This window comes from Bos grunniens, chromosome 14, assembly GCF_055505025.1.
Source record: "Bos grunniens cultivar Pamir isolate PY7600 chromosome 14, Bosgru_T2T1.0, whole genome shotgun sequence".
Taxonomy (NCBI): domain Eukaryota; kingdom Metazoa; phylum Chordata; class Mammalia; order Artiodactyla; family Bovidae; genus Bos; species Bos grunniens.
In genome coordinates this window covers 13,142,110-13,169,014 of record NC_141178.1, presented here as the reverse complement: position 1 = coordinate 13,169,014, position 26,905 = coordinate 13,142,110, and the positions used below count along the sequence as shown (strand labels likewise).

Here is a 26,905-nt window from a genome sequence, read left to right as displayed (position 1 = left end):
AGGAGAGAACAGTCATTTGAATAGATCCCTTATAAAGGCAGCTTTTAAAAAACCACATAGACCACCATAAAATAGTTGCACCTACTGCACAAATTATATGCAAGTAGACTTTGACCATAAATGTGCTCTTCAGGGAAACAAAGGTCTCTGGATCCAAGCCACATCCCAGAATGCCTTCTGTGCCCGCCTGCAGGCCAGCTCTGGTTGGCCCCTGCACCTCTGCCCTTCAGGGATCACAGGTTCCAGCAGAGAGGGTGGGGCCTCAGCCCTCACAGGCCTGTAGAAATGACCTAACCCGGCAATAGGGTCCTGAAAGAGTGGCTTTTCAATGTTAACGTAGAGACTGGCAGCGTGTAATTTACACCAAACCTGAGGATAAGGTCATGACTCCGGGCTCACTTTGGATGAGTCAAAACACACTGGGCCCAGAAGACTCCAGGCTTTCCCACATGTAAGCTGGTCACATCCGCAACTGGTGACCTCATGTAACCACCTGGCCTGTGAACCCCATCTCCAAAGCTGGCTAAGCTCCTAGCACCACCCAAGCATGACCGGGTAACCTGATTCTGCAAAATACCTGCTGATCATCTTGGCCACAGGATCCACTCTGTCTGAACAACCTGGAAGGAAGCAGGGACCGTCCAGGGCAGGGAGGAGGCCAGGCCGGTCCGCAGTCTGCCCCACCACCAGGCCCCCCACTTCTGGGGTTTAACAGTAATCCTTCTTTCCACCTCTTTTGAGAATTAACACGTTCAACGTTTGCAAATATACTTTGGAAAGTGGTAGGTGTGGAGCCAAGTCTAAATGATGTTTTTAATCATTGTCATTATTCAGTTGCCTCTGGAAACAATGAACTCTACATTGTCTTTGTTGGGTGCAAAAGAACAAAACTCTTCCTCTAAACCAGGTTTCAGTAGCTACAACTGTGTGTGTTGGCTGATTCCCACCCCACCCCCACACTCATTTGCCTCCAAGATGGCTGCTGCAAGGCTGTTTCCAGAGTAGAACCTTCAGCAAAGGCAGGTCTGACCTGTGTCCTCAGCTCCTGCAAGGTATTGCTAAAATTCTTAAACTATCCTGACCGATAAGCATTTCCCTGGGGCCTTGGACCACACTGGATAGTCTAATACCGAGATTTATGGTGGGGACTTGGGCCACATGGGGACTTGGGCCACATGTAACCTCAGGTATGCAGATGACACCACCCTTATGGCAGAGAGAAGAGGAACTAAAAAGCCTCTTGATGAAAGTGAAAGTGGAGAGTGAAAAAGTTGGCTTAAAGCTCAACATTCAGAAAACGAAGATCATGGCATCTGGTCCCATCGCTTCATGGCAAATAGACGGGGAAACAGTGGAAACAGTGTCAGACTTTATTTTTTTGAGCTCCAAAATCACAGCAGATGGTGACTGCAGCCATGAAATTAAAAGACACTCCTTGGAAGGAAAGTTATGACCAACCTAGATAGCATATTGGAAAGCAGAGACACTACTTTGCCAACAAAGGTCCATCTAGTCAAGGCTATGGTTTTTCCAGTGGTCATGTATGGATGTGAGAGTTGGACTGTGAAGAAGGCTGAGCACTGAAGAATTGATGCTTTTTGAACTGTGGTGTTGGAGAAGACTCTTGAGACTCCCTTGGACTGCAAGGACATCCAACCAGTCCATTCTGAAGGAGATCAGCCCTGGGATTTCTTTGGAAGGAATGATGCTAAAGCTGAAACTCCAGTACTTTGGCCACCTCATGTGAAGAGTTGACTCATTGGAAAAGACTCTGATGCTGGGAGGGATTGGGGGCAGGAGGAGAAGGGGACGACAGAGGATGAGATGGCTGGATGGCATCACTGACACAATGGACGTGAGTCTGAGTGAACTCCGGGAGTTGGTGATGGACAGGGAGGCCTGGCGTGCTGTGATTCACGGGGTTGCAAAGAATCGGACACGACTGAGTGGCTGAACTGAACTGGGCCACATGGAGATACTCAAACTCCAGAGGGCTGGAGATGAAAGGTCAGCCAAGCAGGTGGTCCACTCTGGCTACCTGACTGAACCTAAACGAAAGTTCTGGAGAACAAGGCTCAGGTGGGCTTCCCTGGTTGGCAATATCCCAGGTGCATTGTCACACATCATTGCCAGGAGAAGTCAGTGCTGTCCAGGACTCCACGGGGAGAGGACAGCTGGGAGTTCCCCTCTTGGAAATTTCTGCACAGGTGTTTCCTCCCTTGGATGAGTATTGGTAGTAAACCATAGCTATAACAGCTCAGTTGAATTTGGTAAGTTCTTCTAGTAATTTATCAAAATTGCAGGTGGCCTCAGCACCAACGATGGACCACAGAGATTATCATACTCAGGGAAGTAAGTCAGACAGAGAGAGACAAGTATCATATGATGGCACTTCCATGTGGAATCTAAATCATACGAATCAACTTGTTTACAAGACAAACAAACTCAGGCGTGAGTGCCTAGTCGGCTCAGCTGTCTGACTCTTTGCGACCTCATGGACCGTAGCCTTCCAGGCTTCTGTGTCCATGAGATTATCCTGGCAAGGATACTGGACATTTCCTTCTCCAAGGGATCTTCTCAACCTAGGGATCAAACACGCATCTCCTGCATGGCAGCTGCCTCCTATATTAGCAGCTGGATTCTTTACCACCAAGCCACCTGGGAAGCCCAGACCTACAACACAAACGTATGGTTACCAAAGGGAAAGTAGGGGAAGAGATAAATTTGGAATTTGGGATTAACAGATACACACTACTCTATAAAATAAACCACAAGGGCCTATTGCATAGTGCAAAAACTATATTAATATTTTGCATAACATAAAGGAATAGGAAAATGAATACACATATATATGTATAACTGAATCACTTTGCTATGCACCTGAACATTATAAATTAACTATACTTCAATTGAAAAACAAAAAAAAACTGAGGGTGGTCTTGGGGACCCCACCTCTTGCAGTTGGCATCAGAAGTGAGGGTGGTCTTGGGGACTGCCTCTGCACTCTGTAAGTTCTTAACATTTTCATACCCTGGACGCCTTCAGCAGTCAGTCTGGTGAAGCCTGTTGACTTTATCCAGGATAATGTTCTTAACAGCATAAAATAAAATATAAAGTAGTTTTTTTAAAAACCCACTTACACTGAAATGTAAATATCAAAATATGTGCTTCTTTATTAACACATAAAATATCAAGTTCTAACAGCAGATTTGCTGTCTAGTTTTGTAGTATCAAGCATAGCCAATGTTTTATGTGGACTGCTGTTGGTGTCAAAATCACAGGTGTTGTTACTTCTAGTGTATGTTGTTGCCTAGATTCATCATTGAAGGAGATTCTTCATTTCAGTTAGAGGTTAGTAAGAATAAACGGTCTAATTTTTTTTTCCTATCCAAGGTCACAAACCCCATGAATTTGACCCACAGACCATCAAGGGGTCCAAGGGCCCTGGATTAAGAGGCCCAATCAAGGGCTTGGGAGATAATATCACCCTTCACAGCTGTGTAAGGGCTGCTGCTCTCAATATTATTATCAACTATAATAGCTAATATTCAGTGCTTGCTCTGTGGTAGGCATAAGAAAGGTGAAAGTGTCACACAAATCTGAACCATTATTTTTATATTATATTAATGAATTTAATGGTTGATTCAGAAGGAAATGGCAACCCACTCCAGTATTCTTGCCTGGAGAATCCCCTGGACGGAGGAGCCTGGTAGGCTACAGTCCACGGGGTCGCAAAGAGTGGGACACAAGTGAGCAACTTCACCTTCATTTTAAGAAAACAATAGGTACTGCTTTTGGTGAGTTCGGCATGGCCAGGCTCATGCCATGTGCTTCCAGTGGATTCTTCACTTAGGCCTCCCTACAACCTCGTGAGGTGAGTCTGCTCTTCTTCCCATTTACGGACAAGGTGAGTATGTCTCGGTTTAATCAACTTACTCAAATCATGGTGCCAGTAATTAGTAGAACAAGGAGTTCAAACCCAGATCTCTTTGACTTAGGACAAAGCACAGCTCCCCCAAATCGGCAGAATGACACTCTGCAGAGAGGGCTGCAAGGTGCCACCAGGTGACGTGCCCACAACGTCCACTTGTGCTGGGCAGAAAGACGGACCACTGAGGGGAAATAGAGACAACTCGGCGCCAAGTCCTGCATGGATTAACAAGCCAGTGATTGCCGAGGCTGTGAGGCAGTTCCTGTGATAATCATTAGCATCTAGATTCCAGAACCACGGGGATCACCGAAGACAGCTGCCTGGCGAAGGGCCTCCCTGGTTTCCCTGAGAATGCCCTTGCTCTGCACCCAGAGAAACCCACAGGTGCCCCACGGAGCAGCAGCACCCTCTGCACCAGGTCCTGTGGGCACCGCTTTCTCCCAAGGGAAAAATCTCGCAGTTCCTATGTGGTGGGAACTCCGCATCTACAGAGCAGCTTCCGGCAGGAAAGCCCATGGCAGAGTCCAGCAAGGGGCTACCAAGCCCCGGAGCGCTGCCTCCTGCTTGGCGGGGCTCAGAGGGGGGATGGAGACCTTCTCGGGCACCAGCAAATCTGCAGTGTCGGTAGCGGCTGCCGTTCTTCTCACCCGGAGGGAGCCCGGCCGGGTCCACTGGGCTCCCTGCCCAAGCCCTGTGGGCAGTCAGGTGGGAGAGTCTGGGCAGACTGGAGGGCGGGCCCGTGGTGGGCTCAGCTCACCCAAACCACGTTAGCATCACCTGTCACTTGACATAAACAGCCGCCCTCCCTACTTCTACCCATGGGAAAGGCAAATTTTCAGAAACCTCATGTCAGCCTCTCCCAGCACTTTCAAATATTTTGTGTGGAGCATGTCACAGTATGTAATAACCTCACACAGGTAACGTTTCTTTTACTCTTGTATGAGGTCTGAGAGCCGTAAAGGGCAGATCATATAGCCATTTGGTAAAAGAGGCAAGAGGTTCTAGAAGTGAAGTTGCTCAGTCGCGTCCAACTCTGCGACCCCATGGAGAGTGCAGTCTACCAGGCTCCTCTGTCCATGGAATTTTCTAGGCAAGAGTACTGGAGTGGGTTGCCATTTCCTTATTCAAGAGATCTTCCCAACCCAGGGATTGAACCTGAGTCTTCCACATTGTAGGCAGACACTTTACCATCTGAGCCACCAGCGTGTGAAAAGCCACCACCACACAGTAAATAAAATGGCAGAAAAAAACCCCAGATCTGAGTGGGAAGCCCCAGCTCCTTCCACTATATCACACTGGCTCCCGCTGAGCTGATACCACACCTGCAGCCCTTCATCCTGACGAGGTTCCTGGGGTACCTCAAGCAAAGGCAGCATTAGACAAGGATCTCTGGGTGCTCACAGCCTCCCCCAGCCTGCTGCTCCTGCACTTTGCAAGCCCTCCCCCAGGCCCCATCTCCCACCCCCACCTCCCTGGCAAGCACTGCTGGAGCCAACAGGTTAGACCATTAGACACTCCCCAACATGCGGTCAGCCTTCACCAACCATGGGTAGGGCAGGGAGCAGCTGAAATGAGGGGGTTAGACAATCCTGTCTACACAGGGATCATAAATGTATAATCCTCTGCACTTACCTCCAGCTTTTTGTACAGAAAGCATTTCACAAGTAGGTCAGGCTTAGGGTGAGTCAGACAGAAGCCATCCCATCTGCTTAGGTCAAGAAAACCCAGGTGGAGAGAATGTTCTAAGCTGTTCCCTGCAGACAACACAGTCATCACGTGGAATTCGGGTAAGTGGCCTGCTTGGGGGGATTTTCACAGGGCCTGTCCAGAAAACTCCAGCCACACACCTTTCAGTCTCACCGTATTTTCCTTTTTGGTGGTGGAGTTTGGGCCTGGTTCCCCAAAGCGGCTCAGGCCCAGTCCCGAGAGATGCAGGCCATGAAAGGTTGTTCAGTTCACACACGGTCCTCCTAATTCCTGAGGTCCCCTCTGGAATTTCTGCCCTTTTCCTCACCCTCTCCCTTCACTGTGGTGCCGAGGCATCCTTCCTGGCCCAGAAAAAAAAAGCAATTTAGTAAAATGATGGCAGGCTAAGATGCGGGTGTCATGTTTCCCAAGAGAGGTGAGAGCAGCTCGGCAGAGAGCGTGATGATTGGGTAAAAGAGGGTGCTGGTTTACTGCCTGGACTGATTGTGTAACTGGACGTCACCTTTCCTTTTTTCTCCCTCTTGCCTTTCAAACCTTCTTGCTCTTGGTTTTCTCTTCCCATCCTGGGACAATATCTTGGGAAGGTCCCCAAATGCTCTGGTCACTTTCAGATATTAACCAATGATTCTGATTTTCAGACATTAAATATTCCAGGCCAATCTAAGTGAAAACCTTCACCTCAGCTAACTCAAGGATCATTCCCTCTTCTCCTTTGGCCCCACACCTGATGCAGACACCCACCCTGGGGAGGGTCAGTGGCTCTTCCGCCTCACTTTCTACTCCCTCCATATTCACCACCTGCTTTGCATCTGCAGGTGTGGAGCCCTGAAGAGAGATGAGAAGCAGAGGGGGCAAGTGTCCTTCTAGCTAATGGATTTTCTACTCCTCTCTGGCCAGAATTAGCAAATAAAAAAACAGGACGCCCAGTTAAACTTGACTGTCAAATAAACAATGCATAACTTCGTGGCATAAGAATGTGGCCTGCCATATTTGGGCAGCCTGTGTTTCCTCTGGCAGAGATACACTGGCTGCCGAATGCCTCCAAGTCATAGAAGGTGAATTTGTTCCCCATCGCTGCCCTAACAAACTGCTACCAACTTAGAGGCTTAAAGTAACAGACATTGATTCTCTCACAGTTCTTGAGATCTGAAGTCTGAATGGACTGCCTTCCTTCTGGAGGCTCCAAGGGAGAATCCCTTTCCTGGCCTCTCTCAGCTTTTAGGACCTACCTGCATTTCTTGGTGTGTGGCCCTGTCCACCATCTTCCAAGCCAGCACCATCTTCTCTCTGACTTCTGTCCTCATCCTTCTCTTAAAATGACTCTTGTGATTGTATCAGGCCTGCCTGGCTAATCAGGATAATTTTCCCATTTCAAGATCCTTAACTTAATCACATCTGCAAAGTCCTTTTTGTAATTAAGGCAATATAACCACAGGTTCTGGAGATTAGGGTATATCTTTGCCAATCGTCTACAGGCGGGCTTTCCCCCTATTGTTCAAGGGGGCCATTGGTGGGTTCTTAAAGACCCCTTGCTGGGGATCCCCAGCACTGCCCTGTTCTCTGACCCAGGAGACGTGGGTGATGCCCCCTCCAGCTAACTTTCTACAAACATCCCTTAGCTCCTGCTTCAAAGTTCAGCCCACAGAGGCACTTTTTTTTACTGGTGTGTCCCTTCCTGAGCAGGTGGAAATCTTGGGTGGGAAGCTTTCAAGACCCATGAGTCTAGGTATCTCCCAGGGTATCAGTCAGGTCACCTTGGACCCCAAGGAAACATTCCAGCCATGGCCCAACAAATTCTGGAAGTGAATGCCATATTCAAGAAATAGTTTAATAAAGCCACCTGAGGTGGCATGTTATTCTCTTTTTTTTTAATTTAATTTTATTTTTAAACTTTACATAATTGTATTAGTTTTGCCAAATATCAAAATGAATCCGCCACAGGTATACATGTGTTCCCCATCCTGAACCCTCCTCCCTCTCATTAAAGAAATCCCCAGATCTCTGAGCAATCTTTAGATTTTCTTAGATCTAGGCTGGAGGTGGGTGATGTCCCAAGACCAGAAGTTGCCAAACCAGCTTGGATACTTCTAGCAAATTCTTCACGAATGGTCTAGCATCTCTCTTTAAAATGTGTGTGTTGGTAGAAGTGGGGAGTAGGGAGCAGGAGGCAAGGGGGGAGGGTCTATTATTCTAGGCTTTCGATTTTAGCCAATATCCCCAGACCACTGGAAAAGTCTAGCCCATCCTTCTGGACAAAGAAAAAGATGATCCCGAAAATAAATTTGCAGTGAAGTGTGGAGTCACCTGTCTCAGAAGTACTAAACATTTAACAGAGGAGAGAGCACTGATTGACTCAAAAGTATGCATCACTGATGGAAAACTGCCTCACATCAGTGATACACCTGCCCAGGAAGCCTGTCCCGCACCCGGTGTGCCTACCTGAGTCCAGCATCCGCATTCTGCAGGGGGGGCGGGGCCTAAGACACACCTTCAGGCAGGAGATAGATGGGCCCCAGGCTGAGCAGCTGGAGTTCCCCTCTGTGGACAGATACTCCAAAATAGCAGGAGCAGGAGACAGCTGAGCCCTGCCCAGATAAGAGATAAAAGACTACATATTCCTCATTCTTGAAGTCAAGGAAACCTCCTTGACTACATGTGCACAGAAAGGCTCCTTGGAAGGAGTCTGGAGTGGCTAGCTGTCTGTGGAAGGGCCCTGGGGCTGCCCTGGATTTGGTGAGAAAAGGGATCTCAGCCAGCTTCCACCTCTGCTGTGGACACAGGCTCCGAGCCTTGGAACGCTCTGAGAGCCGGAAGGTGCCTGCAGAGTCGGTTGCAGGCAACTGACTGTTGTGTGACATCAGGGTTCTTGCTTAACCTGTGAACCCTCATCTCTATAAACTGATGGAAAGCTATCTATGATCTAGGATTCTTATGAAGAGTAAACGAAGCAATGTTTGCAGAGCACCTGGGACCCAACGTATACTATGTCTCTCCTCTTCTCACCTTCTAAGGTATCCTCATGTCAGACACCTTTTCTTTGTGTCTATATCAGTGGATGTATTTACCATTCAGTCCCTCCTTCATGCAGATGCAAATCTGTCTGGGACTAAGGACAGAAGCATCCTTCAGCAGTGACACATCCTGGGTGTGACACAATTTCTCTGGCATTGACTTTCAGGTGTGAGTCTGGGTGGAATTCTGCAGGGACGGGTTTTCAGTTTATAAAGATCAAGTGGTTTTGCTCTGAGCCCGTGAGCTGATTTCACCCCCTCCACACTACACACACACACACACACACACACACACACACACACACCCCTTATTGGAGGTCAGGGAGAGAGGAGCAGAGCAGAACCCTGCCACTGCCCCACCTCCCACCCAGGACAGCTGCATAAAGCAAGGTGTCATGGAAATCTTTCCCGTTTACTCCAGAGAAACCATCTCAACCCAAGTTCAGAGTGGCCCTTCCCTCCCCGTATCAACATGAGGCGCTGGACTAAGCACTTTAACTGCATCTTGTCATGTCTCACAGCAAGCCCGTGAGACTGGCGGTTTACTACACCTAACTCGCAGAGAAGGAGCAGGACACAAAGAAGCTCTAACATGAGCTGACAGCATCTGCACCAGAGCTGACCCCGGTCTACACAGCAGGGCCTCCGCTCTCCCCGCAGGTGAGACCCACTCCGCCCGCCCCCTGCAAGTCATCAGACCCCATACAAGTGTCAGAGAAGCTTCCCCCTCCAAGGGCACTGGCAGCCTCGCCTTCCCTCCACCCCAAGTACCCCCCAAAGGCAGGAGGAAAGCCCGCCGCACTGATCTGCTCACATCCACCATCTCCCAACTCTGACGGGCCGGCCATCCCTCCTCTGACTTTCTGAAGAGCCCAGAAAAGAATCTCTGCTGCAGGGCAGGCCAGAGGGCTTCTGCCATCAGGGGAGCCAGAGCAGAGCTGATTCATGGACAGGTGTGAGCAGGTGTGAGCAGAGCCTGGGCAGGTGTGAGGATGGGAGGCTGGTGAGCGTGGAGCAGCCAGTCTTGGCTTCTCCCCTGACCTGCCCTGCCCATGACCCAGCTCCTCCTCTGCAGAACCAGCGGGAGGGGACAGACACCATCTTCAGCTCCAGAAAGAGATCAGATGCCGTTCTTCTGGAGCTCCCAGTCCAAAAGGAGGCTCCAGAGATTCAGTGGCCACCCTCACACCAACAGCTCGTGTTTGAGCAGCCAGTGACCTTTTTTTAGGCCATTTCATGATACAAGTCCACGGTTTTGATTAACCAACCGCTACCCCTCCGTCTTTATGCATCTTCCCTACCAGCCCAGCAAGCCTTTGTTGATTGAATCCCTTTGTGGGAATTCATGAGAGCCTCCCAGGGGCCTGGGAGGTAGTCAGGGTTACAAATCTAGGCTTCTAGATGGTAGGAAGGGAACTGACATTCGTTAGGGATAGGGTGCTAGGCTTAACAAATGAAAGCATAGGGTTCCCAATTAAATTTGAACTTCAGCTAAACAGCAAGTAAGTTTTTCAGTATAAGTGTGTCTTATGTGTATTTGGGATATACCTACCCTAAGGGCAACCCACTCCAGTATTCTTGCCTGGAAAATCCCATGGACAGTGGAACCTGGTAGGCTATAGTCCATGGGGTCGCAAAGAGTCCGACATGACTGAGCGACTTCACTTTACCCTAAACAAATTCTTGTGTATATCTCAAATTCAGATTTACCCAGCATCCTGTATTTTGTTGAATAACCCTAGCTGGAGACCTGGTATACACCAGATATTGTCTCTACCTTCTCTCATTTGAGCCTCATACAGTCCTGGGAAGGAGCAAATAGTAAGTTATATTGACCTCACTGTACAGACAACAAAAAGGATACTTAGGGAGATAACCTGATTTGCTTAATATACCTCAGTCCAGAAAAAGTGGGTGAAGACTAGCGCCTTGCGTCCCTGACCTGCCAGGGCAAGGCTGCTCCTCTACCCTAGGAGAGGAGGCGGGGGTTGCAGAGCGGAGAAGGCCTGGGGGGTTCCACATCATTATGGTCAGAGACAATGGATTCTGGAGGAGACTCAATTCTTAGAGCAGAGTCCAGGCACCTGGGCCGAGTCCACCAGGGCTCCTGGGGGCAACACCACGCAGGTGGGCAGGGATGGGCCCGTGGCACCTGCCAGCGCAGTTCACAATTAGTGCCTTTGCACCCAAGTCTTTTAGGGTCATGTGTGGAATGCCTGCATGCTACATGAGTAACAACCCAATAATAACAATACAGACAACAATAACTGTAGTAATATGCACCAGGGAATTCCCTGGTAGCTCAGATGGTAAAGAATCTGCCTACAGTGCAGGAGACCTGGGTTTGTTCCCTGGGTCAGGAAGATCCCCTGGAGAAGGGAATGGCAACCCACTCCAGTATGCTTGCCTGGAGAATTCCAAGGACAGAGGAGCCTGGTGGGCTACAGCCCATGGGGTCACAGAGAATCGGACACGACTGAGCGACTAACATTTTCAGTATGCACCAGGCACTGTGATAACTCTTTACATCCATCACTCCCTTTAATCCTCCCACCACCAAAGAAACAATAATGGTATTACTATTACCTACAACCACCAACTGTTTCGTGTTACTGCGTGCCGGGCCATACAGGGACTTTGTGTTATCACCTCATTTAATACAAATAACAACCCTATAGTTATCCACATTTCAGGTGAGGATCAGAGAAGTTAAGGGCCAAGATCACACACACAGCTGTCAGAATTCAAACCCAGATTTAACCTGAAGCCCGTGTACTTTCCACTGCCTGACACGGGCCCTCTTACCAAGGGAGCTTGTCCGTGTGGAAGGTCCCCAGACAGAACACAATGCTAGTTGCAGCCAGCTCTTCCACACTCCTCCTCCACCCAGATAAAGGAATCCATATCAAAACACAGCCTCACTTCCCTTCAGGGGCAATCGTCCTGGAATAAAAACTTCAAAAACTTCAAAACAAAGTCTGGGCCCTATAATTCCTCTGGCAGATCAATATCCTTGGGAGTGCCTCTGTGATCCCCACAGTTTCTAGCCTCTTCATCCATAAACCAGCCTTAGAGAGTGCCTATTGTGGTCTGGTTTGTACCTTTCTGTTGAGATCAATTTCAGCTCCAAGCCCTTTGACCTAATTCAATTAATGAACTAAACATTATGACTGAGAAACCCATCAGTTCAGTTCAGTTCAGTTCAGTCGCTCAGTCATATCCGACTCTTTGCAACCCCATCAATCGCAGCACGCCAGGCCTCCCTGTCCATCACCAACTCCCAGAGTTCACTCAAACTCATGTCCATTGAGTCAGTGATGCCATCCAGCCATCTCATCCTCTGTCGTCCCCTTCTCCTCCTGCCCCCAATCCCTCCCAGCATCTGAGTCTTTTCCAATGAGTCAGCTCTTCGCATGAGGTGGCCAAAGTACTGGAGTTTCAGCTTTAGCATCATTCCTTCCAAAGAACACCCAGGGCTGATCTCCTTTAGAATGGACTGGTTGAATCTCTTTGAAGTCCAAGGGACTCTCAAGAGTCTTCCCCAACACCACAGTTCAAAAGCATCAATTCTTCGGCGCTCAGCTTTCTTCACAGTCCACCTCTCACATCCATACATGACCACTGGAAAAACCATAGCCTTGACTAGATGGACCTTTGTTGGCAAAGTAATGTCTCTGGTTTTCAATATGCTATCTAGGTTGGTCATAACTTTTCTTCCAAAGAGTAAGCGTCTTTTAATTTCATGACTGCAATCACCATCTGCAGTGATTTTGGAGCCCAGAAAAATAAAAGTCTGACACTGCTTCCACTGTTTCCCCATCTATTTCCCATGAAGTGATGGGACCAGATGCCATGATCTTCGTTTTCTGAATGTTGAGCTTTAAGCCAACTTTCACCTTCATCAGGAGGCTTTATAGTTCCTCTTCACTTTCTGCCAGAAGGGTGGTGTCATCTGCATATCTGAGGTGATTGATATTTCTCCCGGCAGTCTTGATTCCAGCTTGTGCTTCTTCCAGCCCAGCGTTTCTCATGATGTACTCTGCATATAAGTTAAATAAGCAGAGTGACAATATACAGCCTTGACGTACTCCTTTTCCTATTTGGAACCAGTCTGTGGTTCCATGTCCAGTTCTAACTGTTGTTTCCTGACCTGCACATAGGTTTCTCAAGAGGCAGGTCAGGTGGTCTGGTATTCCTATCTCTTTCAGAATTTTCCACAGTTTATTGTGATCCACACAAAGGCCTTGGCATAGTCAATAAAGCAGAAATAGATGTTTTTCTGGAACTCTCTTGCTTTTTTGATGATCAGGTTCCTAAAAATGAGAAGCCAAAGTTTCAGTCTTCCCAAGTTAATTTATGGCTTCATTAATCCCATTCAAAAATCAAACAGGACTTCTTGGTAAAACCTCACAAATTTGAAAAAACAAATGACCAGGGAAAACCAGGGCTTCCCTGGTGGCTCAGATGGTAAAGAATCTGCCTGCAATGTGGGAGACCTGGGTTCAATCCCTGGGTTGGGAAGATCCCCTGGAGGAGGGAACAGCTAACCACACCAGTATTCTTGCCTGGAGAATCCCCATGGACAGAGGAGCCTGGAGGGCTATAGTCCGTGGGGTCCCATAGAGTCAGACATGACTGAGTGACTTTCACTTTGTTCTCTTAGGGAAAACCAAAAAAAAAAATTTAAAGGGAAAAATAGTAATAATTGGGGACTGGTTCATCTTCATTTTAGCACTTCTTATTAAAATACCAAGTATATGCAAGTTATAAGCAAACATATTAGCAGGGAAAAATTAAGAATCCAGAAACAAACTTTATACAAATAACCTGACAAAGGACACACTTCAAATATAAGGATAATGGATAGATTACTTTAAAAAGATTCTGAGAAACAATACAGTGGAGAAAGGAGTCTTTTCAACAGATAGTGTTGGAATAACCAGACATCCACCTGGAAAGGAAAAAATCTAGACAAAGATCTTACATTCTTCACAATTCAAAACAAATCAAAAATGCAAAACTATAAAATTCCTACAACAGGAGAAAATCTAGGTGACCTTGGGCACGGCAATGATTTTTTAGACACAACACCAAAGGCACAGCTCATGAAATATCTGATGATAAGTTGAACTTTACGAAAATTAAAAATCACACGGTGAAAACGACACTGTCAAGATAGTGAAAAGACAAGCCACAGCCTTGAACAAAATGCTTGCAAAAGACATATTTAATGAAGGATTGGGAATCTAAAATGCACAAAGAACCCTTAAACCTCAACAATGGAAAAATGAGCAACTTGATTTAAAAGCTGGCTAAAGCTCTGAACAGACACTTTATCAAAGAAGACAGAAGATATACAGATGGCAAGTAAGTATATTAAAAGATGCTCAACAAAAACAAAAGGATGGGGGGATTTCCCTTGTGGTCCAGGGGCTAAGACTCCACATTCCCAACGCAGGGGGCCCAGAGTTGATCCCTGGTCAAAGAACTAGATCTCACATGCTGCAACAAAGACCCAGCACAGCCAAATATATGTATACATATGTACGAAAGATGCTCAACACCCTATGTCATTAGGGAAATGCAAATGAAAACAGCAACGAGATGCCACTATACACCTATAAGAATGACTGAAAAGCAGAACACTGACAGCACCAAAGGCTCACGAGGATGTAGGGCTGAGAAGGCTCTTCCCTTTTGATGGGACTGCAAATTACTACAGTCCTTTTGGGAGGCCGTTTGATGGTTTCTTACAAAACTAGACACACATACTCTCACCTTAAGATCCAGCAGTTCTGCTGCTTGGTATTTACCCGAATGAGATAAAAACTTATGTCACTACAAAAATCTGCACGTGGATATTATAGCAGCTTTTTTATAATTGCCAAAACTTGGAAGCAACCAAGATTTTTCTGCAGGAGAATGGATAAACAAACTGGTACATAATGGTCAATACAATGAAATATTATTCAACACTAAAAAACAACAACAACAACAAAAAAAACAAGCTACCAAGACCTGAAAAAAATATACAGGAAAGTTAAATGCACATTACTAAGTGAAAGAAGCCAATATGAAAAGGCTACAAACGGGATGATTCCAACCTCAATATAGGATTCCAGCTGTATGACACCTTGGAAAAGGAAAAACTATGGAGACAATAGAAAGATCAGTGGCTGGGGATGGGGAGGGATGAATAGGTGGAGCACAGAGGATTTTCAGAGCAGTGAAACCACTCTGCAGGATGCTATAAAGGTGGACATGTGTCATTACACATTTGTCAAAACCTGTAGAACCTACAACACCAAAAATGAACCCCAATATAAACTATGGACTTTGGATTATAATGTTGTGTCAATGTAGGTTCATTGATTGTAACAAATGTACACCTCTGGTGGGGGATTTTGATAGTGAAGGAGGCTGGGGGTAGGGGGTGAGGGGGAAATAAGGGAACTCTGTGTTTTCTGCTCAATTTTGCTGTAAATCTAAAACTGCTCTAAAATATAAAGTCAATTTTTTTCTTAATTTAAAGTCATGGGGAAATGGAAACTTGGAAAAATATTTAGAACACCATGTCATTTCACACTCAAAAAATTTTTAAGTTAAAATGTAAAAAAAAAATTGACACCAAATATAAGAAAATATGGTTACTTCATCTTATACCTGGATAGGGAAAGACTACATAAAGCATAACATCAATAAAATAAATTATAAAGGAAATGATCAATCAATTAAACTACTAAGAAGGCTGAGCACCCAAGAATTGATGCTTTTGAACTGTGGTGTTGGAGAAGACTCTTGAGAGTCCCTTGGACAGTAAGGAGACCAAGCCAGTCAATCCTAAAGGAAATCAATCCTGAATATTCATTGGAAGGACTGATGCTGAAGCTGAAACTCCAATATTTTAGCCACCTGATGCAAAGAACTGACTCACTGGAAAAGACCCTGATGCTGGGAAAGATTGAAGGCAGAAGGAGAAGGGGACAACAGAGGATGAGATGGTTGGATGGCATCACCGACTCAATGGACATGAGTTTGAGGAAGCTCTGGGAGATGGTGATGGACAGAGAGGCCTGGTGTGCTGCAGTCCACAGGGTTGGAAAGAGTCAGACACGACTGAGAAACTGAACAACAACAATTAAACAACTTAAAGCGAAAGAAAGTGAAAGTGTTAGTCGCTCAGTTATGTCCAACTCTCTGCGATCCCATGGACTGTAGCCCTCCAGGCTCCTCTGTCCATGGAATTCTCCAGACAAGAATACTGAATGGGTTGCCATTGCCTTCTCCAGGGGATCTTCCTGACTCAGGCATTGAATCCAGGTCTCTTGCATTTCAGGCAGATTCTTTAATGTCTGAGCCACCAGGGAAGTCCAAACAAAACTCAAAAATCTCACTATTAACTCAAATTTTAAAAATATTACTATGACAAAATATTACTATATCTGTAAGTTAATTAAAAGTTAAGCAGCAATACTTTAACAGACAAATGCATATGATATGACTAAAGAATTTACAGAAGTATCTTCTTGAGTGACTAATCTGTAAAAAATGAAATTCAAATAAAAATAGCAATGGAATATCATTTACTCCCATTAATTTAGCAAATATTATCCAGAGTAATAATACTCAATATTGATAAAGGTGTGATGAACAAAGCTATTCAAATCATTTCTCAGAAATGATTTAACAATACGTATCTAGGGCTTTTAAAATGTTCATACCTTTGATCTAGTAGTTTCACTCCAAGAAAATAATCATAAATATGAACAAACATTGTGCACAAAAAAGTTCATCACAGCACTATTCATAATACTGAAAATTTAGAAAAATGTAAATGCCTAACAATAGAGGAACTGTTATTATTTTACAATGATTAAAAATATTTGTGAATAGTTTTCCCCCAAGGAAAACTGTTATTTTGATGATAAAAATAGTCTGTGTTCATCATAATTCCAAACACTAAAAATGATAAGCAAAAAAATGACAACTATGCCAAATTCTATCATCAACAGGCAATCACTACTAATATTCTAACAAATTATCTTACAGACATCTTTCTGGGCATATAATTTTACAAAATGGAATCATGAAATCCATTTTTTTCAAATGCTTATTCCACTGAGTCTCTAATAGACATTTTTACATAATAATAAATAGACATATCTTTGGGCCATTAATCTGAATGGCCATATTGTCTTCCAGAATACAACTAATTTCCTACTGGTGGACATTTCCTACATTTTTTGCTATTACAAAAATGTAGGAAATATCACAAGGAGCACACTCATGCAATCACCTTTACACGTATGTCCAATTATCTCCTTAGACACAATCAGAAACCAGCCTCAAAGAATATGCCTGTCCTAATAATAACACATACTGTCAAACTCCCCTCCAGAAAGTCTGAACCACTTACACCCCCAGAAAGTTTCAAAAGCCCATTGCCCCACGACCTGATACTGTCCCTCTTTGCAGTTGCCACCAGTTACCACAAACAAGGACTATCTTTATTGCTTTAATTGGTATTCTTTTAATTATGAGTGAGAATGAACACATTTTCATATATTTACTTCTCATTTGCTTTTAATCTTTTGTGAACTGCTGTTTATGTCCTTTGCTCATTTTTAAAGGCCTTGCCTTATTAATATGAATTTGTAAATGTCCTTTGTATCTTTGAGATATTAACTCATTGTCATAATTGCTGCAAACCTATTTCCTTCATTTGTCATTTGTATTTCAACTTTATTATTCTTAGTCTTCAAGCTGTTTTATTTAATTGCATGTACCTGAATCTATAAAATATTCCTCTATCATTTCCCTTTGGTATCTTACCTTCTGCATTTCAGGACAATAAAAATAGCTACCCATATTTTAGTATTTTACAGTTGATTTTTAATCTTTGAATTTTTAGTATTTACAACTTATTTTGGTATAAAAATTGAAGTAAGGATCAAGCTTTACGGTGTTTCTGCTAGGTAGCTGTCAAGGGTTTGAAACCCCACCTTTATCTCATACATATAAACATTGTCCTAGTTTATTAGGGCCGCCATAACAAGCAGCAGACTGAATGGTTTAAACAACAGAAATTTCTTTTCTTTTTTTTTTAACACCAAAAACATCTTGTATTGGAGTGTAGCCGATTAACAATGTTGTGGTTGTTTCTAGTGAACAGCGGAGGGACACAGCCGTACATATACATGTGTCCATTCTCCCCAAGCCCCCATCCCATTCAGGATGGCACATAAGAAGTTCATTTTCTTATCGTTCTAAAGCTAGAAGTCTGAGACCGAGGTGTCAGCAGCGCTGACTCTTCTGAGTCCTCTCCCCTTTGTTTTAGACAGCGGTCTTCCTGCGTTTTTACACGGTCTCCCCTCTGTGCACAAGGTCATGTCCCAATCTGCTCTTACACTGACACCAATCATATCGGATTAAGGTCAACCTAACAGCTTCATATTAACTCAATGACCTCTTTAAAGACACTCCAGTATCTCAAATCCATCACATCCTGAGATACTGGGGGTTAGGACTTTTACTTATGAATGCTGGGGGGACATAACTCAGTCCACAGCACACACACACTCCCGTCTGCACTATCTTGTTTCATTGATCTGTTTGTTCCAGTATTGATATCATACACGTAGTTGCTATAGCCTTGTAATACCTTCTAACCCACTCCAGTATTCTTGCCTGGAGAATCCCCATGGACAGAATATCCTGGTGGGCTACATTCCATGGGTTCACAAAGAGTCAGACATGGCTGAGTGACTAAGCACAGCACAGCACAACACCTTTTAGTACTAAGTGGGCAAGTACCTCCTTGTGACTTGCCTTTTCCAGAATTATCCTGGCCATTTTCTTATTGTTCCTCTCCCCCTGTGAGTCTCAGAATTCATTTGGAATCACTTGGGATTTTTATAGAGATTACATAGGATTTACAGATTGGCTTAAGAATGTGCATCTTTCCATGTGTCCCAACCTTATTTCTCTCAGCAGAGTTTCATACAGATTTTATTCTATTTTGTTTGGGGTTTAGTTACATGTATTCCTAGGTATTTCATTTTCTTGATACTTTTGTAAGTAGAATATCTTTTCCATTACATTTTCTAAATGGTTGATGCTGAGATATAAGAAACCATTCATTTTATATATATTTAACTTGTAAACTACAGGGAATTCTATTACTTCCAAAGCTTTATAATGATTCTCTTGGTAAACAATCATATCTTCAAATGAAGACAATTTTGCCTTCTTCTCTCCAATATTTAGACTTGTTTCATTGTCTTGCTCACTATATTGACATGCACTTTTAAACAAGGAGAAAAGGGTGCCATTTATTTTTCTTTGACTCTAACAGAACTGTGTCCAATCAAGGTATTACTATTAATTTCAGATTTTTAAAAATCATGTGAATTTTCATATGACTTTTCAGTATCAAAATGATCACATAAAGTGCTCACATAAGACTGAGTGACAGATTTCCTAATATTCTTTATCTCTGCATTTCTGAAATGAAATTCACTTGCTCATGCTACGTTTCTTCAAGCAGACTGATGGATCTTATACCCAATATTTTGTGATATTTTCCGTCAGTGTTTATAAATAAGACTGAAATGCGAAATATGTGTGTTTCCCGTGTGCTGTCATTTCTATCTAGTACAATTAAAGTTTGTGCTATGATTTTTGTTTGGGAAAACGCATATTCATTATTTGCCTATATGTACAGGGCAGAAAGCAAAGGTAACAACATGGTAAGGTAATAACGGTAACACTGGTTACCTTAAGGGGGAATTATAAAGTTTTTTCCTTCAATTTTCTATAACAATTGAGCACCATATTTATAACAAGATGTTTTAAATATATGCCACTAAAAAAGTGGGTGAAAGTGTATTAGCAGTTATCTCTGGAAGGGGGAGTGAAACATGATTTTTATCTTCTCTGTCCTGCTATGAATCTGTCTATCCATCAGTATTTCCCCTTTCTGTCCATGCCTTGACCCTGCCGATTAAAAAATACAAATATACATATTTACATTGTTACTTTCTTTTTTAAGAAACTACAATGAACTTAAGACTTCTCAAATTATAGTAAACCAGTGCAAATAGATGTAAACTCTCCTCAGGATAAAATGAATAGGAAATTACATGGCTATTAAGTAGGGTCTAATTAGAGAAGGCTCTCAGCTGTGACTATCTTATTTTGGTAACTGGAGTCAGGTATGAGCTACGTCTCTGCTTATATGAAAGCAGATGATTGGGATTTCAGCAAAACGAGGAAGTTTTGCTCCTTTAGGAAGTTAGCATCTTAGCTTGAGTGGTACAAGAGGGACTTTAAACAGCCTACAGCCTCACAAACGAAACCTTCAGTCTCACACAAGGCACCAGTGCATGGATACTGGCATCCTTCTTCCAAATAAGCCTAAGCACTCCACCCACTTTGACTAGTGTTCTTAAACTGCCTTTTAAAAAATGGCTGGGGACATCCCTGGTGGTCCAGTGGTTAAGACTGGACCTTCCAATGCAGGGGGTGTGGGTCGATCCCTGGTGGGGAAGCTAAGATTTCCACATGCTCACAGCCAAAAAAAAAAAAAAAAAAAACCACCCACAAAACATAAACAATATTGTTACAAATTAAATAAAGATTTTTAAAAACATGGTCCACATAAAACACCGCTGGAATTTATGAGGGAAGATGCCTCACTCCGTCTGCCCTGTGGCCGCCTCGGGCTGTTGCGCCTTCCCAGCCGAGGTCCCAACGCTGCAGGACAGACAGGGCGGCACAGACAGACAGACAGAACCCCGACGGCCCTCTGAGTCACGAAGCAGGGGACAGTGGTTACACAGCAAGAGATAACTAGATGCTTACTCTAGGTTTATTGGAAAACAAGCTACCTTGCAACTGCTCAGGATAAAGGATTCCCCACAGCACTGCGGAACTTCCACAGGAATCACGAGAGCCAGATAGGCCGCAAGGCCACGCACATCCTGCTAAACAGCCCACCCCGGGAAGCAGGGGTTCAGCTCTGACTCCTTACGTAAGAGCCCAACAATGAGTTCCCATTAATCATCGGGTTTCTCAGAGATTAGTGGCGAAGGGACAAATCTGGTGAGGGTTTTCAAAAAATAAAATAAAAGATTTACATCATCCTGCCAAAAAAAAAAATGATCAGAGTTGTGAGTCTTGGAAAAGTTTCATATTGTCTTCATGCAGTGATAGGTTAGCCCTCGACTGAAGGCAAGAGCAGGGCCTGGACCAGTGGGGGCTCTGGCCCCTGAGGACACTTCATCAGCCAGCCATTGGCTACACTGACTGTTAAAGGAGAAAAAGTAATCATTCAATCAACAGCTGAATTCAGTTTCCAAACAATTAGCTTGTATGTGTGCCCGTCTCCAGCTTTCCAAGTGCTTTTGTAAACCTTGCTTCATTTGATCCGAAGAACTGCTTACAACAGAGATGACAGATATCATCATTCCTAATAAAAACAGCTTCCATTTTATGCGTGACTACTATGTGCCCAGTACTGGCCTAAGAACTTCAAAAACCTTGTTTCATTTACCCTCACAACAACCCTCTGAGGTTAGAACAATTGGTTTTTGTTTTATGGGTTTGTTTTTTTGCTTTGGGGGTTTTATTTATTTATTTATTTTTGGCTGTGCTGGGTCTTCGTTGCTGCCCACGGGCTTTTCCTAGTTGCAGAGATCGGGGGCTACCTTCTAGTCGCAATGCTCGGGCTTCTCGTCGTGGTGGCTTCTCCATGCAGAGCACAGGCTCTTGGCATGCAGGCTCAGCGGTCTTTGAGCAGGGGCTCAGCAGCCCTGTGGCGTGTGGAATCTTCCCAGATTCCTAGGGTTCCAACCCACGTCCCCTGCATTGGCAAGTCAGATTATTAACCACGGGCCCACCAGGGAAGTCCCAGGAACAGTTGTTATCCCCAGTTTACAGCTAAAAGAACAAAGGACTTGAAGAAGTTAAGGAAATGCAAATTCAGTTAAACACTTATGTCCCCAATTTCTGAAGGAAGGAATCGAGGCCTTAGCAAAGTCGAGTGACTCTGCAAATTCACAAGGTTCGTAACAGTGCAAACTGATTCTTAACCACAGGTCCACCTGATTCCAAAGACCACAATCTTAACCGTTTGGCTGTCCACTCTCCTGGGGTCATCGTTAAGTAACCACGGGGATGGGAAGCCTCGGGTCAGCAGTCAGCGTGGCAGAAGAAGCCTCACCATTCCTGTGTACACACCATGCCGCTTCCCAGTGAGAACCATCACTGTCGATTCTGAGACTCTGGGGAAGAGTTTTTACATTTTTTCCTGTGAAAAGTTTCCCTTGGGAAAAGTCAGACGCTATCACCTTCCTCCGCCGAAACGGTCTGACTCTAAGGGGCCCGTTGCTGCTTCCTCTGTGAGGCTGCCTGACTTCCTGAGTGGATTTAAGAACGGCGCCCCCAGAGGCCAAACCAGCGGCACAAAGCGCCAGGGGTGCGGGCATGTGGCTGAGAGAACCGGCGGGAGCAACCCAGTCCACGCTGTGGCCAGTAAGCCCCAGAACAAGGCCGCAGCAGAGGGGAGCTGTGCCCTGGCCTCACCCCCCGAACGGGGAGGCTTTGCTTGCAGTCCTTCCAGCTGGCTGGTGGGGGCCAGCCGCCTGAGTCACACGGAAGGGACTCAGTGGCCCGGGCTTACCACGTTCCCCCCTCAGAGGTGTCCAGAAACGCCTCCACCTACAGCTTGCAAAGAACCCTGGGCCAGATGTTCTGGAAGGCCTCCCAAAGCCGGAGTCAGCATTTATTTATTCCGCAGGCTCAAACGGATGACAGACAGTGACACCAACGTGGAACACGCTAAGCTGGGATGAAAGACAGGAAGCAGCTCAGCAGGGACAGATCTCCTGATAATGGCAACTCAAGGATAAAAACGAGCCCCACCCCCAGGGGTCCGCCACTCCCGCTCCGGCTGTGACCGCGTGGAAAGGGAGGTGGGCCGGAGCCCCTGGAAGAGCACGTGCACGCTTGGTTGGCCAGGCTTTGGGACGGGGGACCTGAGACACAACTTCACCACTCTGTTGGGGCAGGTGGATCTGTATCTGAAAGACTTTGATCATCCCTTTTTCTTCCCAGGCAAGAACTGAGGGTAGAGGGACCTTAGAGGGGTCACCTGGGCACCCAGGGCAGAGGAAGACACAACAGATGAACACGGTCCAGCCCCAAGTCTTTCTGGTATTTCATCTCCTCCTCTGAGAGCTAAGTCAGTATATTTGTTTCAGCAACAGGCCTAAAGCTACATTCGCATAAATAAAGTGGGACCAAGCTACTGCAGTTGGAGAAGGAAATGGCAACTGACTCCAGTACTCTTGCCTGGAAAATCCCACGGACGGAGGAGCCTGGTAAGCTGCAGTCCATGGGGTCGCTAGGAGTCGGACACGACTGAGCGACTTCACTTTCACTTTTCACTTTCATGCATTGGAGAAGGAAATGGCAACCCACTCCAGTGTTCTTGCCTGGAGAATCCCAGGGACGGGGGAGCCTGGTGGGCTGCTGTCTATGGGGTCGCACAGAGTCGGACACGACTGAAGCGACTTAGCAGCAGCAGCAGCAGCAAGCTACTGCAGGGGAAAAAATATCTCAAGCTTTTCTAGAAAGAAAAAGAAGTTTGAACTTGTTTCTGGCAGTAAACCTACAGGAGAGAAACTCTCCACACTCAGTCCTCTCACCCAAGAGTAACGGTGGGGCCATGGCCAGGTTAAGATCCCAAAACAGATCCCTTCAACCTTGGCTATGTGTTAACTTTACCAGTTCAGTTCAGTTCAGTTCAGTCACTCACTCATGTCCGACTCTTTGCAACCCCATGAAACGCAGCACGCTAGGCCTCCCTGTCCATCACCATCTCACCATCCCCCGGAGTTCACTCAAACTCACATCCATCGAGTCGGTGATGCCATCCAGCCATCTCATCCTCTGTCGGCCCCTTCTCCTCCTGCCCCCAATAAATTCTGATATCCAAGCTCACTATTGGATAGTGACTATTAAACCTCAATCTCAGGGGTAAGGTCTCAGCATTGGTTATTTTTAGAGAAGCCTCCCTTCCCCATCCTCACCCCTTGTGTGCAGCCAGTTGTGTGCAGAACTGCTGGCCTGAAGGCTAAGAAGGAAGAGGCCTCAGCAACCTGGAGTGCCTGCAGCAGCCACTATAATGTTCAGACACAAAATACGTCAGCAGCATCCCCAAGCTACAGACCCCAACTTATGAAATCATGCCTAGGGGTGTGGTTAGTTTCATGTTGCTTTCCTCTCCATCCACCCCTTTAGGCTACTCCAAGAGTGCACAAGCAGTGCTGGTAGATGTCTGTTGCTTTGGAAACAAACATCTCCATGTCTCTTTGTGGGCAGTGCTACTGTCCATCAAGGTCCTCAGCTCCTGGCTGAGGAAGCGGCATGCATGTGTGCTCAGTCACCCAGTTGTGTCTGACTCTTTGAGATCCCATGGACTGTAACTCACCAGGCTCCTCTGTCCATGGGATTCTCCAGGCAAGAATACTGGAGTGGGTTGCCATGCTCTCCAGGGGATCTTCCCAACCCAGAAATCAAACTCACGGCTCTTGCGTCCCCTGAACTGGCAGGCAGGTTCTTTTGTGTTAGCGGAAGCACACTCATTGGAACCGCCCACCCTGGCCAGGCACCATAGTAACTATTTGCATGAGTTATGACAGGAGATCCTGATAAGGAACACGGAACCAATAAGCCACCACCAACTGGAAGAGTTCCGGAAAGGTCAAAAGACACCGCATGTCCGTCTACTTCCCAGAATCCCTCTCACTAGCATCCATCTTGGCTGAGCGATGCGTGGGCCACCAGGAAAGACTCTGAATTAGAATGATTGGCCAAAGACCACCCGGAACTAATCCCATCACCATAAAACCTGAGACTGCGAGCCACGCCCCAGAGCAGTTCTCCTGGGTTCCCTTACCCTACTGCTCTCCACCCGGGTGCCCTTTCCCAATAAAATCTCTTGCTTTGTCAGCACATGTGTCTCCTCGGACAATTCATTTCTGAGTGTTAGACGAGAGCCCAGTTTCAGGCCCTGGAAAGGGTCCAGGTGCGACAATTGCACCCCCTGGGAAGCCCCAAGCGAGGGGGCAGATTACCCAAACTAAGATGATCCAGCTCTCTCTCCCCAAAATCTGGCTCTTGGGTGGGGTAACAAAGGAGCAGAAAACGGCTGGAGCTGAGTTGTGCTGGTATCAGCCTAGGAATAACTAAGAGTGTCCTGGTGTTGTCCTGCTGCCTAAGACCCAGACTTTTCTTCAAGACTGTGAGCTGCCCCCAGAATCTAACAAGTGCCTATTTGCTTTAGTGAGCCAGAACTGGCTTCTATTGCTCACAATCAAAGAACTCTAATTGACAATTTCATTGATCAGAGCAGGTGAGGTTATGCTCTGATAAAGCTCCATGCCATCCCAGTCCACAGGGACCCTGCTGTGTCACCCCCTCCCTGGTACCCAGGCTGATGGGGAGCCATTCCTGGAATACTGCCAGTCACTATGGCAGAGTTTCCCTCAGAGGATCTCACGCTGTCTATTAGACACTGGCCTTGGGTGACATGTGCCAGGGCTCACGGTTTATTGGCCAGAACCAATCAGAATTCCCACGGCTCCACCCAACAACTAAGTAGAATCCCACAGTGCAAACAGCACTAATGGTCTTTAGCTCCTCTAATCCAACAGCTCAAATATACTGAAGACAATCTGCCAAATTATTGTTTCAGTACATTTTTCAGGTCTAGCTTGGAGAGCCGACCATGATTCAAAACAATGTTCCCATGAGAAATTAGGTGCCAAGTTCTACGTAGTTGACTTGTAAAAGAAGGTGGATTCTTGACTGGGAAATCCCATGGACAGAGAGGCCTGGCAGACTGCAGTCTATGGAGTCCCCAAAGAGTCAAACACATCTTAGCCACTAACCAACAACAACAACAAAAGGCGGAACACAATCTGCTGGTAAGTTTAGCTTTCTGCTTCTCAGGTTGCTCAGCACTAAAGTGGGTTCAATCCCTGGGTCAGGAAGATACCCTGGAGAAGGAAATGGCAACCCACTCTGGCATTCTTGCTTGGGAAATCCCATGGACAGAGGAGCCTGGCAGGCTACAGACCATGGTGATACAAAGAGTCTAACACACTAAGCGACTACGCACAGCACAGCACAGCAATTAAACAGCAGTGGAAACAATACTTACATAATTATTTAAGAAACAAGACCCCAGAATTTGATAGACAGGACTGGATTACTCAACCATAGCCGTGACAAACAGGGCCAGCTAATTCATTTGTGGGCCCACTTGTGGGTTCCCATGTTCAGCACCGAAGAATTGATGCTTTTGAACTGTGGTGTTGGAGAAGACTCTTGAGAGTCCCTTAGACTGCAAAGAGATCCAACCAGTCCATCCTAAAGGAGATAAGTCCTGGGTGTTCATTGGAAGGACTGATGTTGAAGCTGAAACTCCAGTACTTTGGCCACCTGATGCGAAGAACTGACTCATTTGAAAAGACCCTGATGCTGGGAAAGATTGAGGGCAGGAGGAGAAGGGGACGATAGAGGATGAGATGGTTGGATGGCATCACCGACTCAATGGACTTGAGTTTAGGTAAACTCGGGGACTTGGTGATGGACAGAGAGGCCTGGCTGCAGTTCATGGGGTCACAAAAAGTCGGACATGACTGAGCGACTGAACTGAACCGAACTGTACTTGTTCAAAAAGCAAGAGAAAGTACCATTAAATGTACTAAATGTAAAGCTTTTTCCTTTCTTCCCTGGATGTTTTATTTGCTAGTTAATGTTCTCAAAAAAGGTAAGGTAAAATTTTAAAGTATCAGCATGAATTTTACAGTTTACAGTGTGCAAAGCCTGTTTTAAATGCAAACACAAGCCTGTTTTAAATGCAAACACAAGCCTGTTTTAAATGCGCCCTGGACAAAACTCCCATTTCAGAATCGGTACTGGCCTATGTCTTGTGTTCTTGACAGAACCGTGGCAATGCTGCAGGTCACTCACTCAGCTAATCTTAATTTTCCTTCGCAGCACGCAAGGCCTCCCTGTCCATCACCATCTGCCGGAGTTCACTCAGACTCATGTCCATTGAGTCAGTGACACCATCCAGCCAGATGTCGTCCCCTTCTCCTCCTGCCCCCAACCCCTCCCAGCATCAGAGTCTTTTCCAATGAGTCAACTCTTCACATGAGGTGGCCAAAGTACTGGAGTTTCAGCT

The 26,905-nt window shown here is 45.7% G+C and overlaps 1 long non-coding RNA gene across 6 annotated transcripts in view; it reads right to left on the bottom strand.

Moving 5' to 3' along the window:
- Positions 1-1,347: 1,347 nt before the first annotated feature.
- LOC147359064 (uncharacterized) overlaps positions 1,348-26,905 on the bottom strand; it is a 30,580-nt gene continuing 5,022 nt past the window's right edge. The window contains exons 2-5 of one of the 6 annotated variants that reach the window (XR_015140505.1): positions 6,868-12,962; positions 5,792-5,979; positions 5,564-5,685; positions 1,348-2,673 (exon numbers count right to left, since the gene is read on the bottom strand). This is a non-coding gene — a long non-coding RNA (uncharacterized LOC147359064). The other 5 variants (XR_015140507.1, XR_015140503.1, XR_015140508.1 and 2 more) reach the window with 5 other exon arrangements.